The sequence below is a fragment of the Nomascus leucogenys genome, chromosome 3, assembly GCF_006542625.1.
Source record: "Nomascus leucogenys isolate Asia chromosome 3, Asia_NLE_v1, whole genome shotgun sequence".
NCBI lineage: Eukaryota > Metazoa > Chordata > Mammalia > Primates > Hylobatidae > Nomascus > Nomascus leucogenys.
In genome coordinates, this window is record NC_044383.1 from 98,823,040 (window position 1) to 98,842,405 (window position 19,366).

Below are 19,366 nucleotides of genomic sequence, written 5' to 3' on the forward strand. Positions count from 1 at the left end.
TGTGAATAGTGCTGCAATGAACGTATGTGTACATGTGTTTTTGTAATAGAATGATTTATATTCCTTTGGGTACACATCCAGTAATAGCATTGCTGGGTCAAATGGTATTTACGACTTTAGGTCTTTGAAGAATCGCCACACTATCCCACACTGGTTTAACTAATTTGCACTCCCACCAATAGCGTATAAGTGTTCTTTTTTCTCCACAACCTATTTTTGACTTTTTAATAGTAGCCATTCTGAATGATGTGAGATGGTATCTTGTAGTTTTGATTTGCATTTCTCTAATGATCAGCAATGTTGAGCTTTTTTTTTTTAATATGTTTGTTGGCCACATATATGTCTTCATTTGAAAAGTGTCTGTTCATGTCCTTTGCCCACTTTTTAATGAGGTTGTTTTTTTTTCTTGTAATTTTTTTTTAAGTTCCTTATAAGAACTGGGTATTAGACCTTTGTCAGATGCATAGTTTTCAAAAATTTTCTCCTGTTTTTTAGGTTGTTTACTCTGTTGATAGTTTCCTTTGCTATGCAGAAGCTCTTTAGTTTAATTAGATCCCATTTGTCAACTTTTTCCTTTTGTTGCAATTGCTTTTGGTGTCTTTAGTCATGAAATCTTTTCCCATGCCCATGACCTGAATGGTATTGCCTTGGTTGTCTTCCAAAGTTTTTGTAGTTTTGGGTTTTACATTTAAGTCTTTAATCAACCTCAAGTTAATTTTTGTATATGGTGTAAGGAAGGAGTCCAATTTTAATCTTCTGCATACAGCTAGCCAGTTATCCTAGCACCATTTATTGAATAGGGAATCCTTTCCCCATTGCTTGTTTTTGTCAGGTTTGTTGAAGATCAGATAGTTGTAGATGTGTGATCTTATTTTTGGGTTCTCTAATCTGTTCCATTGGTCTATGTGTCTGTTTTTGTGTCTGTTTAGTAAGCAAAACCATGCTGTTTTGGTTACTGTAGCCTGTAGTATAGTTTGAAGTCAGGTATTGTGATGTCTCCAGCTTTGTTCTTTTTGCTTAGGATTATTTTGGCTATTTGAGCTCTTTTTGGTTCCATATGAATTTTAAAGTAGTTTTGTCTAGTTCTGTGAAGAGTGTCAATGGTAGTTTAATGGAAATAGTGTTGAATTTATAAATTGCTTTGGGAAGTATGACCATTTTAACAATATTGAGTCTTCCTATCCATAAGCATGGAATGTTTCTCCATTTGGTTGTGTCATCTCTGATTTTTTGAGCAGTGGTTTGTAGTTCTCCTTGTAGAAATCTTTCATTTCCCATTTTAATCATATCCCTAGGTATTTTATTCTTTTTGTGGCAATTGTGAATGGGACTTTGTTTGTGATTTGGGTCTTGGCTTGACTGTTGTTGGTGTATAGAAATGCTAGAGATTTTGGCATATTGATTATGTATTCTGAGACTGCTGAAGTTGCTTCTGAAGAAGGTTTTGGGCTGAGACAATGGGGTTTTCTATGTATAGGGTCATGTCATCTTCAAACAGTGACAGTTTGACTCCTTCTCATCCTGTTTGAATGCCCTTTATTTATTTCTCTTGCCTGATTGCTCTGGCCAGAAATTTCAACAATATACATTGAATAGGAATGGTAAGAAAGGGCATCCTTGTCTTGTGCTGGTTTTCAAGGGGAATGCTTCCAGCTTTTGCTCATTCAGTATGATATTGACTATGGGTTTGTTATAGATGGCTCTTATTATTTTGAGGTTTGTTCCTTCAATACCTAGTTTATTGAGTTTTTAACATGAAAGGATGTTAAATTTTATTGAAAGCCCTTTCTGCATCTATTGAGTTAATCATGTGGTTTCTGTCTTTAGTTTTGTATCTGATGAATCAGATTTATTTATCTGCTTACGTTGAACCAACCTTGCATTCGGGGTTGGAGCTTACTTGATCGTGGGTTTTAAGCTGTTTTGTTTGCATGAGTATAAATCTAACTTTATAAAAACTATAAATGGAATTTACAATCATGGTAAAGTGTGACATTGCTACTTAAAAAACATCTTAGATTGTATCCAGTTGAAGTATGGAAAATTCCAGTTTCTTATTTTGGGGGAAATGAAATGCCTCATAAATAATACTCTAGGAAGGACAAGAAACTCACCTACAAATTTTTTTCTTCTGTACATTTTTCTAACACTTGAAAAAATGCTGACATTTTATGACTATGAAATTGATGGAAAGTGAATAAAGAACTCTAAAAAAGAATAGCATATCATTATACATTCAAAATTGGTCTTCATTTTAAGAGTAGAAAACTGGGTAGGGATCTAAATCACAGCTATTTGAAATGAGATACGTGATATGTATTGTCTAAGAATACTTATGTCAGAGAGCCATAATTTTATAAATTTCTTAAAAGGAAAGAATTTTGTTTTACTATATCCAAGAGGGCAGAAAAGAAACATCAATATACCACATGAATTCTAAGCTACAGAATAATGAACTATCTTTTGTATTTAAAGACGATATGGTCAAGTCACCGTTGGCAGAAAAGATATTCTAAGCTAATAAAATCTGAACCTCCATCTCTCCCACAAGCTGTCTTACCAGAACTAAAGTTCAATAAGTCAATCAGACAATATTGCCGAGGGCCCTCAATGTGCAAGGTACTTTCATTTGTTCGGAGAAGCAAAGAAAAAGTTGTCTTTTTGAAAGAAACTTGCTAAAATAATTCTGTGCCATATACTGAAAGAATGGTGTAAGTGGAAAGAGTATCTCCTGGTTTAATTTAGTAGTTATTCCGAGGTATGCCACAAAAATTGGCATACTCATAAAACTCTTACCTTAGGCACTGGAGTCATCAAATGGAGACCTGGAGCTTATACTGCAAAGGAAATGATCACCTATAGCCCAAGTATCTGTGGAAAAAGTGAAATGAGTTAGATTTCCACATCTAACCAACATCAAATTTAACATCTCTTGGATCTGACATGTGTCACAGGCCTTCAAAGTGCAGGTTGACTTGCCTAACTGATTTATACATTATGAAAAGAAGCCAAACACTTAGAAATTCTCTATTAGACACTGCTACTTAAAAATCTCAATGTGCCTCATTTAAAAAAGTACTTGCTGAGATTCTTTTGAAGTGTGATTATTATTATTCATTCAAAACCCCTCTTAAGTTTTTATGAATGCATAAAATGATTTATCAGCCTTGTCCATGGGCTGCTCCAGATGTTGCTTTCCAGGCTGTAATTTTTATGAGTCTACTTTATAGGTCAAAGAGCTGGGAGTCAGGGTGACTGCTTATAGCCTACAGTCTGGAGAGGTGATACTCAATCATTTAGGAGACAGGAAAGCAATAAAATGACCATTTAAAATTTTTACATTTTAAAGACTATGTGAGATGTAAATATAGGCAACAACAAACCTAAGTCACAAGTCAATTGGAGATACATTGACTTAAGTTTTTTAGCTCTTTTTTTTTTTTTTAAACAAAACGAAACAAAACAAAACAAAATCTAAACCCAATGGAGGTAGTAGCAGTGTCTCATAAACTTCAATGTAAGGTTCCACTGCATCTTGTTATTACCACCTCTATCTTTAATCCTGAGGCTTTGATGCCCAGGGAATGTGACATGGTGAGCAGTCTAAACAAAGGAATAAAGCTGACCTGGATTCTTTTTGAATCCATTAATTAACTGATTTATTTATGCAGGAACATTAATAGGGCAGTTACGGGGCACTGTTGGTATATAAAGATGCCTGGGACACAGCCCTGCCCTCCAGTGGCAAATAATTCCTTTGTAAGGAATAAGAGATAAGGAGGGACCAAAATGAAGGTAAAGAAAAGTGGCAGGAGAGTACCAAAGAAAGATGAGTGGAGCTTTTTGAAAGACCATCAGGATAACTGGATTCACTGAAAAAAAAAGCAGGATAGGGTAGAGGTGAAGCCTGGAATTTGGAGTCAGATAGACCTGAGTTTGAATTTTGCTTCTATAAACTTCCAATATCTGTGACCTTGCTCAGGTTATTAGCCCCCAAGCCTTTGTTCCTGGACGTAATGGTAATGGCCTTATGAAGCCTCTATGAAGTTCTTCATAGAGGATCATAATGTTATTCTAAAGAACTGCAAATGTTGGCACATAAAGAGTGATTAGCAAGAGGCAGCTGTTATTTTTATTGTTGTTTTTATATAAGACTGCTCAGAGGTTTGGAATATTTCTTGTGTGGGGCAGAGAATTGGATTCATAAAATTTCTCTTGCCAGTAATATGATAGATATCCCCACACAAGCTCATGAAAACATGCTGTGATGTTTTCAGGAATTTTGCAAGCTGTTTGTTAAACATAGCTGTCCTTGAAATAGGCCGTGGTGGGAATATTTACACTATGAAAACCAGCAAATGCTACAAATCTGAGCTCCCTGGTGCCCACTTGATTTACCAGCACATCATTGCAAGCAAATTTCAATCCTAGCAGACCTATGGGGCTCCAGGAGTGGAGGGGTGCAAGTATAGATTTGGAGTGGGGAGAGAGCCTCCCCATAATTCAGGGTTTTAAGTCCTGTCTTGAGGGAACGTTCATAACCAGGGTCAAAGGTGATGCCAGAATGAGAAGAAAAATGTGGTGGCGAATAAACTCTCTCTTTCTTTTTTAAAAAAAATTCCTTAGAACTTGTAAACATGTTAAAACTCTCTTGTAATTTAAACATTTTATTTAAGCCTTTGAAAGCACTGTTTAAATGTCATATTTATAGGTGCATTCTGGAATTGAAAATTACAGCCCCAGAACGGCCCAAATGTTTGTTCCTTGATAGCAGCTGTTTTCAATATAATTGGAAGAAATGGAGCACACATGTAGTAATAATATTTATAAACACTTCTTTTTATGCTATCCAGATCTCCACAGTGAATAACAGTGCTCCGGGTGCCCAAGTATACCCAAGTCAATCATTTCCCTCTTTTCTGAACTGTAACAGGAGGATCTTCAATAGTTATGAGGTATTTAAAATCCAGCCTGGTCCTTATTATGGAGAAAGTGTTCCTTGTACCTAACCTAATCAGTATTGCTTGAATTGAATCTCATTCCTTCTGTCTTTGCCTCCATTGGGGATGGAGAACTGCTGGTCAGTATTTCCCATTTATTCCATCATCAAAGCTGGTGATGCTGAATTTAAGCTCCTGTAAGCCCAGTTTATATTTAGTCTTTTAAAATTTCTCTCTGTAGTACTGTTTTATAAAATTTTCACGTCTAGATTTTTTTTTCTGCATTCTTCTTTAAAGATTTTTTTTCTATCTCTGTTTCTTCCATGCCTGTTATGTCTCCAACTGCAAAAGCATTCTTTGTTCCACTAAGCCCCTTATTTAGGGCCACTGCTGCCGTCTATTCAAGTAGTAGATCTCTATCTGATAAATCCCCCACCCACCGATCCTTTTCTACCTCTAGATTATGCCTGTTTTGGAAGGAGCTCTATGCACCTCTGAGGTTAGGCACTCGGCAGTTTATTTTTAGCTCCTTCGTTTATTTGGCCTGCTAGGTTTTGCAGCTTGCTACTATTGCATTCCAAACCTCAGTGACCAATGAGGTGTAAAGTCATCAAAAGTCTCTTAATTTTCTCCCTGAGTGAAGCTGGCATTCGAAAGTTTAGAGTTATTAATGGTTGTTTTGTCAACGATTAAACTACATTTGCTTGGCCTGTGAGACCTTTTTGGGACAGGGTAGACACACTATGAACATTTCAGAGCCTGAGTCTTTAACCAGCTGACAGCTGAGCGGCAGTGAAGTTGGAATTGAGGTGGGAAATCTCCAAAGAAAGTTTTTCCAACCCTGCAGAACCTAGGATGACCAAAACTGCTATGCATAATGGAGGAGAAAGAACAGGGGCTTTAATGCCAGGGATAGTGAATGAACTCTGCCCCTGGATTGACTCTGTGACTGTGGCCAAGCGCTTAATTCCTCCTGATGCTCAGTGTCTTTATTTGCAAACTTAGACAATGTTATTTATTTCATAGGGATATATGAGGAACAATGTAATACTATTTAGAGACTATAATTAGGTGACTATCATTTATTATCCAAACCAAGACAGTTTTGAAAATGAAAGGGGAGCTTTTAATTATGCCATGAAAAGAGACATACATTGGGACTTTCCAAGGCAAACGTGGATGTCCAGTTATGTTCACTATAATTTCCTTAGGTGGAGCGGCTGTGATATATTTAAGTGAATTCTGGGTTAGAGCAGGAACTAAATAAATGTTTTGCAGAATTAACAGAGGGCTTTTGCCCTGTTTCCTTTTATTTCATATTCTTCTCCTTTGGTGCATAGCATGACTCAGGGAAAGAAAGTGCATAACAAAAAAGGAGGCCAGAGGATTTTTGGGAAAGGGCCTCATTCTTTCTAAAATGTAAGCTTTGTCTGGGAGTGGTTGAGAACAGTGATACAGAAACTCCACATGGGTTTGGAGGATGCAAGAGCAGAGGCCAGCAGATCAGGTATTATCCAGGAAGGAACTAAGACTCCAGTGAAATCCTGATTCCAACAGTGGGTGAAAACAGAAACAACATTTGCATGTTTTTTTAACCCAAAACTTAAGTGTGGGGTTTGGGTATTTGAAATGTGGCTAGTCCAAATTGTGCTGTCAAGTGTGAGAGATACCCAGGTTTTGAAGACTTAGTACAAAAAGAATGGAAACTATCTCATTAATAATTTTTTATATTGATTACGTGTTGAAATGATATCTGGATGTATCAGATTAAATAAAGCACATTATTAAAATTAATTTCAGCTGTTTCATTTTATGTTTTAAATGTGCATATTAGAAAATTTTAAATAATGTTTGTGGCTTGCACAGGTGGCTTGCCTTATATTTCTACTGGACGGTGCTGATGTAGACCAATGGGGTGAGACAGGCCCCTTGATCTCTGCACATACCTCCCTTGTGTAGGAGCAGCAGGATGCCTTCCATGTTTCCAAGAGCAGTTCAGGGAAGCCCCAGAGAGCCTGCATGCTAGCTGGGAATAAGAGAGGAGGCTTACGCCTATAATCTTGACACTTTGGAAGGCCGAGGAGGGTGGATCACGAGGTCAGGAGATGGAGACCATCCTGGCTAACATGGCAAAACCCCATCTCTACTAAAAATGCAAAAAATTAGCTGGGTGTGGTGGCAGGTGCCTGTAATCCCAGCTACTCAGGAGGCTGAGGCAGGAGAATCGCTCGAACCTGGGAGGCGGGGGTTGCAGTGAGCCAAGATCACGCCACGGCACTCCAGCCTGGGTGACAGAGCGAGACTCCGTCTCAAAAGGAAAACAAAACCAAAAAAACCCAAAAAACAAAAAACAAGGGGAGGCAGTAGGGAAATTCTGAGATCAATAACCAGTAACCATTGACCCCAACAACTGTGAGGGTGTCTTGGTGGCTGCTATATAGACAGAAAACAATACTAAGGGCAAGATTCTGCCACACTCATCTTCAGATCCCCATATCCAGTGCTTTTGCCCTATTTAAGCTTTCTGGAACTTAGGTAAACCCCCCTGGGAAAGCAGATAACTGACATTGTTTCTGCCACTCAGTGGAGTGGGAACTAAAAATTGAAGTTAAATTTAAATAAAGGCAAGGGTAATATTAAATATTTAGCAACTGTGTAACACTCCTACCAACGAATCAGATCAGAGGTTGGCTGAAAAATCCTGGCAGCTGCCTGCTGTGCCTGACATCATCTCTTAAATTTCTGGGACATTTGGAGGGCTGGGGCTTTGTGGAGTAGGGCTTAGGGTGGCAGTGATAGTGGAGAGGAATGCTCTTGACTGATAATGGAACATTTTAATATTTAACATCTGTTATGCTTGTGCTGGTGCACACCAGCTCATATCAGATCTGGTTAAAAAATAAATTTACATTTCTTGATCTTCTAAGTTTGTGAGTTGATTAATATATGTTGCATGTAAATTGAATGAAAGTTCCTTGCAAACAATTCTTTGCCCTCCAACTTTTTTTCTCTATTGCAAAGATTTGTTTTAATCCCCATTATTGTTGCCATTTATTTTATTCTTTAAGCCAACACACACACACACACACACACACACACACACACACACACACACACACACAGAAACTACCTCATTGATTATAGTGAGCTCTTCAGATTTTTCTTTTCCATCTTGATCTGGTTAAATATCTAAGTCAATGAGGACATTATTTTCATTTTAAGGAAGCAAAATCACTTGTTAAAAGAAATAGTAATTGAAGTTTCACACCATACCTTATAAATGCACACAATTATTATGTGTCAATTAAAAACAAAATAAAACTTAAACATCTTTTAAAAAGAGTAATACTGAAAGACTTACTATATCAGTTATTTGGCTGTTTTAAAGGAGGTATAACATAGTATAAAATGATCTTAATAAGAATGGGAAAACCCCTAAATTGGAATACAGATGTAAACAAACTTAACTAGACATTAAATAGATAACATGGCCACAGGGAATAAAATAAAAAGGAATTCAATTAATTTTTGAAAGGAATTCCTTGTACACCTTCAGTGGAAATGATGAACAAGAAGAAGAATCCTGTAGTATTGGATTGGAATTAGAAGTATCAGTGATTAAAAACAAACAAACACAAAACAAAACTAACAACAAAAAAACTCTATGAAAGGGATCTAAAAACAAAAACAATCCTTGTTGGTAAGCTCATCAGATGGCCCGATTTTGGTTTCTAATACCATATCTCAGTGAAAAGAACATGGAGAAATGATCAGTTCTAGGGCAAAGAGGAAGAAAGTATAAGGTGAGTACAGAAAAAATAAATTGCTCAAAAAAGATAGGTCTTAGTCTACTGGTATAAAAAAAATGATAGGGACATGTCGAAAGAACACAAGAATTAGCTTAACAGGTTCCCATTGGCCAAATTTTGGAAAATGTGAACATCAAAATAAGTAATAACAGGAATAAATTTGATGAGTCTATGATGGAACTAAACCAAAGTAAAACAAATCTTAAAGCCCATCTATGCAGAAGAATACCAAATATAAATGTGGAAGAAATGAATAGTATAAATATAATAGAAAAATTACTATTTTGCAACCGCTGTACTAATAATTTGATTCAGGCAAGAATCATCCCATATGCTAAAATCATGAATGAAAGTGTTTTCACATAGCCTCAAAATATTAACCCTCAGATTACTAATTACAAAAGGAAAAAGCTACTTTTATGGATATTGTAGACATCTGGCAGATATTGCCTTAGCCAAGCGATCAAAATATCATCAATTAGGGCACAAACATCTCTGATGTAATGTACTAAAAAGAATAGAGCTATTTTTCCCCAAAATATTTGATCTGTATCTAATTTGAAGACAAATGTGACAAATCTACATTGAGTGTAATTTAGCAAAACTACTGCCTAGACTCTTCAAAAATCTCAGTGCCATGAAAGGCAAAGAAGGTAGAGAAACTGCTCTCGATTAAAGAAGACTAAAGAGACAGGAAAACAAAATGCAGTCTGATCTTTGATGGCATCCTGGATCATTACTGGGACAATTGGGATAATCGAATATAGATCACATAATAGATATTATATTAATATTATATTTCCTGGTGATAACTGTATTTGGTTATGCAAGATAATGCCCTTGTTCTTAGCAGATACAATCTGAAGTATTTGGCATAATGGGTAATGTTGATTGTTTGCTAGTAACTTTTAGATGGTGTCAGATAAAATATGTGCACTCATGTAAAACAAACGTGTGTATGTTTATGTGTCTATGTATGTCTGTGTAAATATATTAATAGGTATAAATATAAAGAGACAAAATCAGATGTGATAAAATACTAATAATTGATAAATCTGAGGGGAGGGTATAAAAATGTTTCCTTTTCCTTTTACAACTTTTCCATAGGTTTGAAAATGTTTAAAATAAGCCCGAGGAAAGGTTTGAAGCTTACCTTTTGGCATGAGGGTAATAGAAAAATATATTTTAGGGCCATGTGTGGTGTCTCAAGCCTGTAATCCCAGCACTTTGGGAGGCCAAGGTGGGTGGATCTCCTGAGGTCAGGAGTTCGAGACCAGCCTGGCCAACATGGTGAAATCCCATCTCTACTAAAAATACAAAAAACTAGCCAGGCATTGTGGCGGGTGCTTGTAATCCCAGCTACTTGGGAGGCTGAGGCAGGAGAATTGCTTGAACCTGGGAGGTGGAGGCTGTAGTGAGCCGAGATTACACCACTGCACTCCAGCCTAGGTGACAGAGCAAGATTTTGTCTCAAAAAAAAAAAGGAAAAAAAGAGAAAAATACATTTTAATAAACAAAATAAAAAGTCTAGGTTTTATAGCATGGCCAAGGTGGATTCTAGTATTAGTAGTACCACTTGCTCTGCTTACTAGTGATACATCCAAAAGCAAATTTCTTAGATTTTTCGTCTATAAAATGGAGATAAACAATGGAACTGACCCTATGATAGAGGCAGCTGGCTGCCTAACCAATATCTATTTCTCCATTATTTCTTATTAAAGGAACCATAAATTTGATGACATTGGCAATGTGCCCAGCTATATAACTACATTTCCCAGAATCCTTTGCAGAATGGTCAAGACATGTGAGTGAAAGATGATGAATTAGAGCTTTGACAGCTTTGACACTTAGCCGGCTGGTGCCTTTTTGCCTTTACTTCTTTCCCTTCCTCTTGTTCCTGCCTAGAATATGAATGCAATGGTTGAAACTTCAAGCCATTTTTTAAATATGAGATTGTGGATCACAACTGCATCTGGAAGGAGATGGAGTCACTGTGAACACAGCGGAACTTCTGCACCAGCCTGAGATCATGTTTTGGACCTCCTGTTATATGCAAAAACCACATCATTATTTAATTGCCAGTATTATTTATTTTATTTTATTTTTTTACTAAATGCAATCAAATGTAATTCCTCATTTACACCCTATCTTAGAGAGTTATGAAGATTGAATTTGGTAATACGTGTAAAGTGTTTAGTATCATTCACAGTGCACAGAAAAGGCTTATGAATATTCAGCTATTATTATATCAATGTAGTACAAAGAAATGTACTTTCCCATTGACCTAGAAGTAGAATAGATATTTTCTTTTCTTTTGTAATTCTATTTTAAAATATTCTTTTTTCAGCTAAGGAAATACATAATAATTCAGAGTTCCTCAAATATCTTGTCTATTTAAACATAATTTCTTACAGTGATTATCATAATCAGCCTATATTCAAAATGAAAATAGTAAATAGGTTTCTTGAACTAATGTAACCAAGTGATGTTTGGTGAATAATTGCTGTTCTATGAGTTGAATAATTTGTTAAAGTTATGAAAATGATTATCTACCAAATATGCTAGATGGATTCTAAACATATGAAAAGTATTTTGCAATATCTGGGCTCAATAAATAAAAAAGCATAAATGGGTAGCAGTGTTTACAAATCCCGGGAAAAATGTTTAAGCAAATTACATTCTATATTTAGGAGAAATTCTATATTTATTTTGTTATAAAATAATAAATCAATATATTTAACATATTTTAAGTTGGTTTGAAATAAGATATGACTATGGTTGTTGGATTCAAAAGCCAGAATTTATCTTAACAAATTGGTATTTCTTGATGATAGGGAACAATGGAAATTTTTTTAACTTATGATCTGTAGTAACATGTAACCAATATCTGGATTCAATATACCTCATAGAATAATTTTCCTCTCTTTCATGTGGCTATTCATACTGCCTATGTGAATAAGAATCTCTCCTAGGTGGATGCCTGGAGGTGGCTAAGTCCAGAGAAGAGCTTCAATCATTCAAACAGAAACCTCCGACCCCTGACCTTGCTTTATGGTGAGCACATGACCAGTGACCATCCCCAGGGACCAGGGGTCTGTTTGGCCCCCAGGCTGGCTCAGAACTCAGGAGGTTCCAAGCCAACTGCCACTTAACGGCTGTGCCAGGAAAAAAACTTTCCTTCAACTGACCAATCTTGCATGAGCAGTTAATGGAAGTTAACTGAAAACGTGGCCATCGGGGCTGGTGCATCAGTGGTTTGATGAATTCAATCCATGACCCATCAATCTTGCTGACGGCTGACCTGAGCAGCTATCTGAGAGTGGGCAGTGCCTCCATGAATGCCGCCGAATGACCTGGAAGCCACTCTGATGGGCAGGGCCCTCGAGGTTAATGAGACACAGGTTTGGATGTCTCTGTTCAGAAGACTTTGGCCTGTAATCCCCCTCTCATGGGCTGTCTCACACCGCACTTGGTATCAAGATTCTCCCCATCTGGTGAAAGCAGTGTTGCTCTGTTCCTTCTGGATCTATTGTATGGAAAAGTGTGCATAAAATTGGCATGGGACATGGGACATTTTTCTAAATCGAGGAAAATATTTAAGGCAAAAATATTGATAGAAGAATCAAGAATACAAATTGAGAGCTTGGGAAATTCATCTCTCCACCATCTGCAATCTGAGGACAGGGGATGTTAAACTAACCTTCAGGCACAGCTGTGGTGAAGGATGAAGTGTTGACTGATGCGGGGATTGTTTCTAGAACATTGATCCTTGGGTCGTGCTTTGAACAGAGGAACATGCTTTCTAGAGAAATGCACACACTCCCAAAGGCTTTCACCATCACTCCACACGGACTCTCTCCTCCACACCTCCCCACCCTGATGCACCCCTATTACTATTTAAGTGACATCACTGCTTCTGGGAACTGCAGTGGATGGCCACAGTTGTTGACTAAACCCTTCATTTTTTACACCAAACTGCCCAAACCTCATTTCCAGCAGGAAGCTCAAACCAGTGTGGTTCTCCAGCAAAAGTAAGGAGGAAAGTGTCACCTTTCTCAAAGCTAAGATTTTTCCTTACCAAATGGGAGATCCCAGAATACGCACTACGGTGTTGAAGCGTTGAGTGTGTCTGCAGAGAGAAAGGAAAACACTGTGAGCGTCAGACCATGCTGTGTCCTGTGTTCATGGGTCTTTTCTTCACTTGGTGACATTAGAAAACTGGTTGGGAGATAGTGCTCGAGGCAATGGCCCCCAAATAAAGCCCAGAAGACAGTTGTGGAAATGCACAAGATTGTTGTATGAGATTTTCAAAAATGATTTTTGGTTGCAAAGTCACTGCTGTTTTCAAGAATGCATTTCTCCTGAGGACAATGCTCTCTGCCATGCAGTTTGTCACTAACACTGTCATCTATGACTGCCATCTGGAACAAGTTCCAAGTTGGCAATGAATGGGCTCTCACATACCTCTGTCCACCAAGAAATTCTGTGGCTCATCTATAAAGTCCGTGGTAAGAATTACATATCTTAATTCAGAGAAAATAGAAAGAAACCAAAAGAAATAAAATTCCCATCTCAGACAAAGAAAGATTTTACCGAGTGTGCTGCCTGGATCAGGTCCCAAGAAGTCAGCGAGGGAAACTCCCACTCCTGGAGATAGAAGAAGCCTAGGAAACATAGAGTCACTGTCAGCCGTGGGAGCTGCTGAAGGACCTCTGGCAGCCTTGGGTGCTGAGGACACAGGGCTGGCATGTGTGGAGGAGGTGGGTGAGAGCACGGGCTGAGCTGCTGCTGGGCCACCCTCCTTTTGTGGTGAAGGCAGGCAAAAGACACCATCAGGAGAGCCCTGGGAGACACAGCCTCGGGTCCCTGGCTAAGCCACCCTCATCATTGTGAAGTAGGCAGTGTTCACACAGGCAGCACACAAATGCACGACATCACTCCAGGACAGGGTCTGCTCACAGAAAGAGGCCTGGAAAATGTCCTCTATTTTAAAAAAAGTTACCATGTTTAACATTCCTGAATCTACATATGCTCCTTCTGCACTTATCATCTCTATTATTGGATTTTTTTTTTTTTTTTTGAGACAGAGTCTCACTCTGTTGTCCAGGCTGGAATGCAGTGGCATGATCTAGGCTCACTGCAGCCTCTGCCTCCTGGAATCAAGCTATTCTCCTGCTTCAGTCACCTGATATTATTGGATTTTAAAGCATTATTGTGGTGAAAAATACACAATATGTATTATTTTAATTATTAAGTGCACACTTTGTAGCATTAGTTCTATTCACAATGCTGAATAGAAAACTAAAAACAGGCTGGGTGCAGTGGCTCGCACTGTAATCCCAGCACTTTGGGAGGCCAAGGTCAGTGGATCACCTGAGGTCAGGAGTTTGAGACAAGCCTGACTAACACTGTGAAACCCTGTCCCTACTAAAAATACAAAAATTAGGAGGGCGTGGTGGCGGGTGCCTGCAATCGCAGCTTCTAGGGAGGCTGAGATGGGAGAATCGCTTGAACCCGGGAGGTGGAGGTTACTGTGAGTCAAGATCGTGCCATTGCACTCCAGCCTTGGTGACAGAGCAAGACTTTGTCTTAAACAAACAAACAAACAAACAAACAAAACTAAAAACAATCTTAATTCAGTTTTCTTACCTTCCACCTTAGGAAGCTACAGAAAAAACTATAGTGTAATGTAAACCAGACATAAAAATAGAACAAAAAATTATTTACAGAAATCATTATAATAGAAATGATAAAATAAAATGAAGGACTGCTTCATAGGAAAGATAAATAGAATTGATAAACCTCCAGCCAGGCTAACCACCAAGAAAAACTAGGAGACACAATTTACAAATAATATAAATAAAAGGAAGAATCATTCCTGTTGATCTCATTAATATCAAGCAGATAATAAAAGAATACTTAGAATAAATCTATGCTCACAAATTTGACAGCTTAGATAAAAACAACAAATTCCTTCAAAGGCAGAAACTATATCATAAGTACCCAAAGGAGACTCAGATAATCTGAGTAGGCTTATATCTATTATAGAAATTGAGTCAACAAGAACTTTTTTAAAAATGCATTTTTAAAAATGATTTTACTGAATTCTACCTTAATTCTTACAAGGGAAAACATAGTCTTATTATATAAACAACTGATTAAAATTCTAAACATTTAACCCAGTTACATTTTAAAATTATGCCCATTGCAAAATCTGCACGAGAATGAGGGCAGCTATATTCATAATTGCCTGAACTGGAAGCAGCTGAGATGCTCTTCAGGAGGTTTCACATGATCTCCATTTGTTTGAAAATGCGGCAAGATTATCTCAGGAAGAGTTCCATTTTAGCCAATGTCTAACAATCAGCTAAATATCTAAACCTTGCATTGAGATGTTCTTTACTATTGAAAGTGAACCAAACTTGAAGTGGAAATACATCTGCATTTGTAGCACTAGTGATTGACTAGTGCTACACTAGTCAATTTGCACACATGAAATAAAGAAGATACAGTGTAGCAATGTCAGAGTGGTCTGAAGTGTGGGACACTGAAGAATCTGGAATCCTTATGCTTGCAAGGGTGAGTAACTGAATTTCCACAGTACCTGTATGTCGCTGCCCTTCAGGAGGCAAATCAGGATCACGGCGCATACGCGCTCTAAATCTGTGCGTGGATTGCTGTTCATCAGAGCAACAACCTGGGAAATGTATGAAAATAAAGACAGCTGTTGACATCTTGCTACAGAAGACCATAGAGAAATGAGGAATCGTTTATTCACAGTTCAACCCATTTCCTGTGTTCCCCGAGAACGCTGTGCTGCCAGCGAGCTGCACTTTGAAGCGGTGGCCTGCCTCTTCACACCTGTGGGTATTTCTAGTTGGGTGGGACGAGACTGAGAAAAGAAATAAGACACAGAGACAAAGTATAGAGAAATAACAGTGGGCCTAGGGGACTGGCGCTTAGCATACTAAGGACTTGCACTGGCACTGGTCTCTGAGTTCTTTCAGTTTTTATTGATTATTATTTTTATTATTTCAGCAAAAAGGAATGTAGTAGGAGGGCAGGGTGATAATAAGGAGAAGGTCAGCAAAAAGCATGTGAGCAAAAGAATCTATGTCATAATTAAGTTTAAGGGAAGGTAATATGCCTGGATGTGCACGTAGGCCAGATTTATGTTTCTTTCTACTTACTTCTATATATAACAAGGTATTGTGTGACCAGAAAACAAAATGCCTGATTTCTGGTAAAGGAGGATTCCTCCTGAGTCTCCAACACTTGATTATTCAAGTCTTTGTAACACAGAGATATCACACTGATTTTTAAACCTAGGATTCTGACAATCCATCCTTTAGCATATCATAAATTCACTTTTGCATGTAAACAACATTTATAATCGAGCTAAAGAATTATAAGGACATGGCCGGGCGCGGTGGCTCACGCCTGTAATCCCAGCACTTTGGGAGGCTGAGGTGGGCGGATCACGAGGTCAGGAGATCGAGACCATCCTCGCTAACACAGTGAAACCCTGTCTCTGCTAAAAATACAAAAAATTAGCCGGGCGACGTGGCGGGTGCCTGTAGTCCCAGCTACTCAGGAGGCTGAGGCAGGAGAATGGTGTGAACCCCCGGGGGGCGGAGCCTGCAGTGGGCCGAGATCGCGCCACTGCACTCCAGCCTGGGCGAGAGTGAGAATCTGTCTCAAAAAAAAAAAAAAAAAAAAGAATTATAAGGACAACAAGCATAATAAATGCAAAGGAAGTGCCCAGCCCTGCTCACATTTATCTTTTCCCTCTTTACAATAACCCAGTGAGGTGGGTGAGCTTGTCCCCATTTGTACAGGCTAGGGAACTATACCGGTCAGGGTTTCAGCAGGAGACAGATGGCATTGCTGAATTAGATAAATGAAGGATGGCTAAAGAAAGGAATTCTTCAAAGATGTCCTCAAGGTGTAAACTCCTGCAGGGGATAATGCAATCTCCCAGGGCGAGTCATAGCAGAGCTGTTACCACACCTTGTCTCAAAGGACAAGGGGAGAAAGTGGTAGTAGTCCCTGGACCCTAGAAAGAGAATGGTATCTTGAGAGAGGTTGTGACCTTTAATCAAGAGACAGAGCTGCCCAGAGATGACTTTGCCAGAAGGAAATAAATACCTAGCCTCACTTCTCTCCTTTCAATCTCCTGTCAGTCTTCTCATAGCTGAGTTTGAAGGGAAGCCATTGGGCAAGGATGTCTGACAATATAGTCCCTGCTGGTCTTCTGTGAGAGCAGGGTGGAGATGAGGACAGTACATCTAGGAGGACACAAAGAAGGTATCCAGCATAGGAACTGAAGCTCAGAGAGGCTAGACACATTATTAGAAGTCACACAGATAGGAAGTTTCTAAGGCTAGACTGGAACTCAGATATGACTCTCAAACTATCTGTTCTTTCCATGATATCAGGTGATGGCTCCTATGAGGAGTGAAATTACATTTGCAATGTCTTCTCTAATCTAGTCTACGTGAATTTATCCATTTTTTTAATAAAAGTATCAAAAGAAGAAAATAATGTAAAAGTTTATTGTTTTCATAGTGAAGATATACTTTATATAGACGAGGAGCAGATGAATTGTCTGCGGACACAGTTTGTTCAAACAATTTACAAAGAGAACAGTAGTTTCATTCTTTCAGTTTGATTCCCCTTTACTGCATACATCATCATCAAAACCCAAATTAGGGTTACAAACCAGTGTCTCCAGAAGAAGGTCATTAGTTTTTTAAGGTCCCCATCAATGACAGGATATCTATTTTTGCTTAAGTTTCAAATTGCCTAATGGAAAAAATCAGTTTTCTTGAAAAAGAATTAAATGGCAAGTCAGAGGATTTTCTTTCCCTTATAAGCATCATCATTTTCACTAACAACCATACACTAAAACTGAAAAGAAATGCTTGCTATTTGCAGGAATAACTGAAAATTAATCTCATTTTTACAGACTTCCATCAGATGTAAAATAATTTTACTTAAACACCTCAAAAGCCATAGTCTGGAAATATGAGAGTACAATAATGGTTCTGTTCTTCTAGGATATTTCTTATTTTAATTAATTGAGTGATTGAGGATGGTTTTGTTGAGTAATTTCCTAAATGAATCATTTAACTTCTCAATGGAACAACCTATTTTCTTAAAAAATTGGATAAATTCCAGAAGTTTATAATTCATAATTTATTCTTCTTAATGAGCTGGTTAATATGAAAAGCGATAGGATATAGAAATAATATGGTTACAAGTGTAAAAACCAATTATTTAGCTTATGACTAAAATTTCAATCAAGCTAACATTGAATTCTGCATGTTATTTAACAGAGTGACTTAGAATCATTTTGATAAAGGATAGAATAGTTTTCTAAAAGATTTTTGAAATGCTAACACCATGGAATGGCTGACGTCTCCATAATCTCTTGGATTTTATTCAAGGAATCCAGTTAAAATGTGTTTAAGAATTTTAGCTAAAGTTGACTTCAGCTGTGGTTCAAGATCATAGTATTAGTTTAGGCCGGGCACAGGGCTCACACCTATAATTCCATCACTTAGGGAGACCAAATCAGGGGGATTGCTTGAGGCTAGGAGTTTGAGACCAGACTGGGCAATGCAGCAAGAAAGACTCCAGTCTCTGCAAAAAAATTTTAAAACTTAGCTGGGTGTGGTGGTGTGTGCCTGGAATCCCAGCTATGTGGGAGGCTGAAGGAGGAAGATTGCTTGAACCCAGGAGTTTGAGGCTGCAGTGAGCTATGATCATGCCACTGCACTCCAGCCTGGGTGACACAGTGAGACTCTGTCTTTGAAAAAACAGTATTAGTTTATGTTTTCATTTTACATGCTTCTGAGAGGTAAATTATAGGCAGGATTTTAGTAAGTAGAGATTTAGGAAGAATCTCATACATTATATTTTATCATTTTATGTTAGTGTCCTCTTTTGGTCGGATGGAAAGTTAAGAAAATGTATTTGTTTCTCTGCCCAAAGGATATTTTTGCCTATTTTAATTTACTAAATATTAACAACTTGTATAAAACAGGGCATTTAGTATACAAACTTGGGCATTGGCTTACTTGAATTCAAATTCCAGATCTGCTGCTTACTAGCGGTGTAATGTAAAATAGTAGTAATAATACTACCGACTTTACAGGATTGTGTGAAGAGTGTGTGAGCTCGTGTAAACCCTTAGAACAGTGCCTGTCACATAATAGGCTTTCAATAACTTTCACAACTATAAGATCTGGGTTTAAGGCAGTCCATTGCCTTTCCCTTGGTGTGGGTCATATTTACTGCATGCCAATCTTTTATATAATGGTGCATAATATGCTATATATTGTAAGACCTGTTGACAAAAGCCTATACAAAAAATTATCGCAAAGAAATCAGGGTGATTTTAAATCTACAAGTTTCATATTTCTATTGTTTTCAGAATTATAGAATAGAGAAATTGGAAGGTTTTTTAACAGCAATGGATGGGGCAAGAAAATGAAATAATTATAGTCTTGCAGCTAGGAAACCTGTGTTTTATTCTGAATTTGGCCATGAATTAACTGTATTATCTTTGGGGACATCACTTAATCTCTTGGGTCTCAGTTCCCTCAGCTAAAT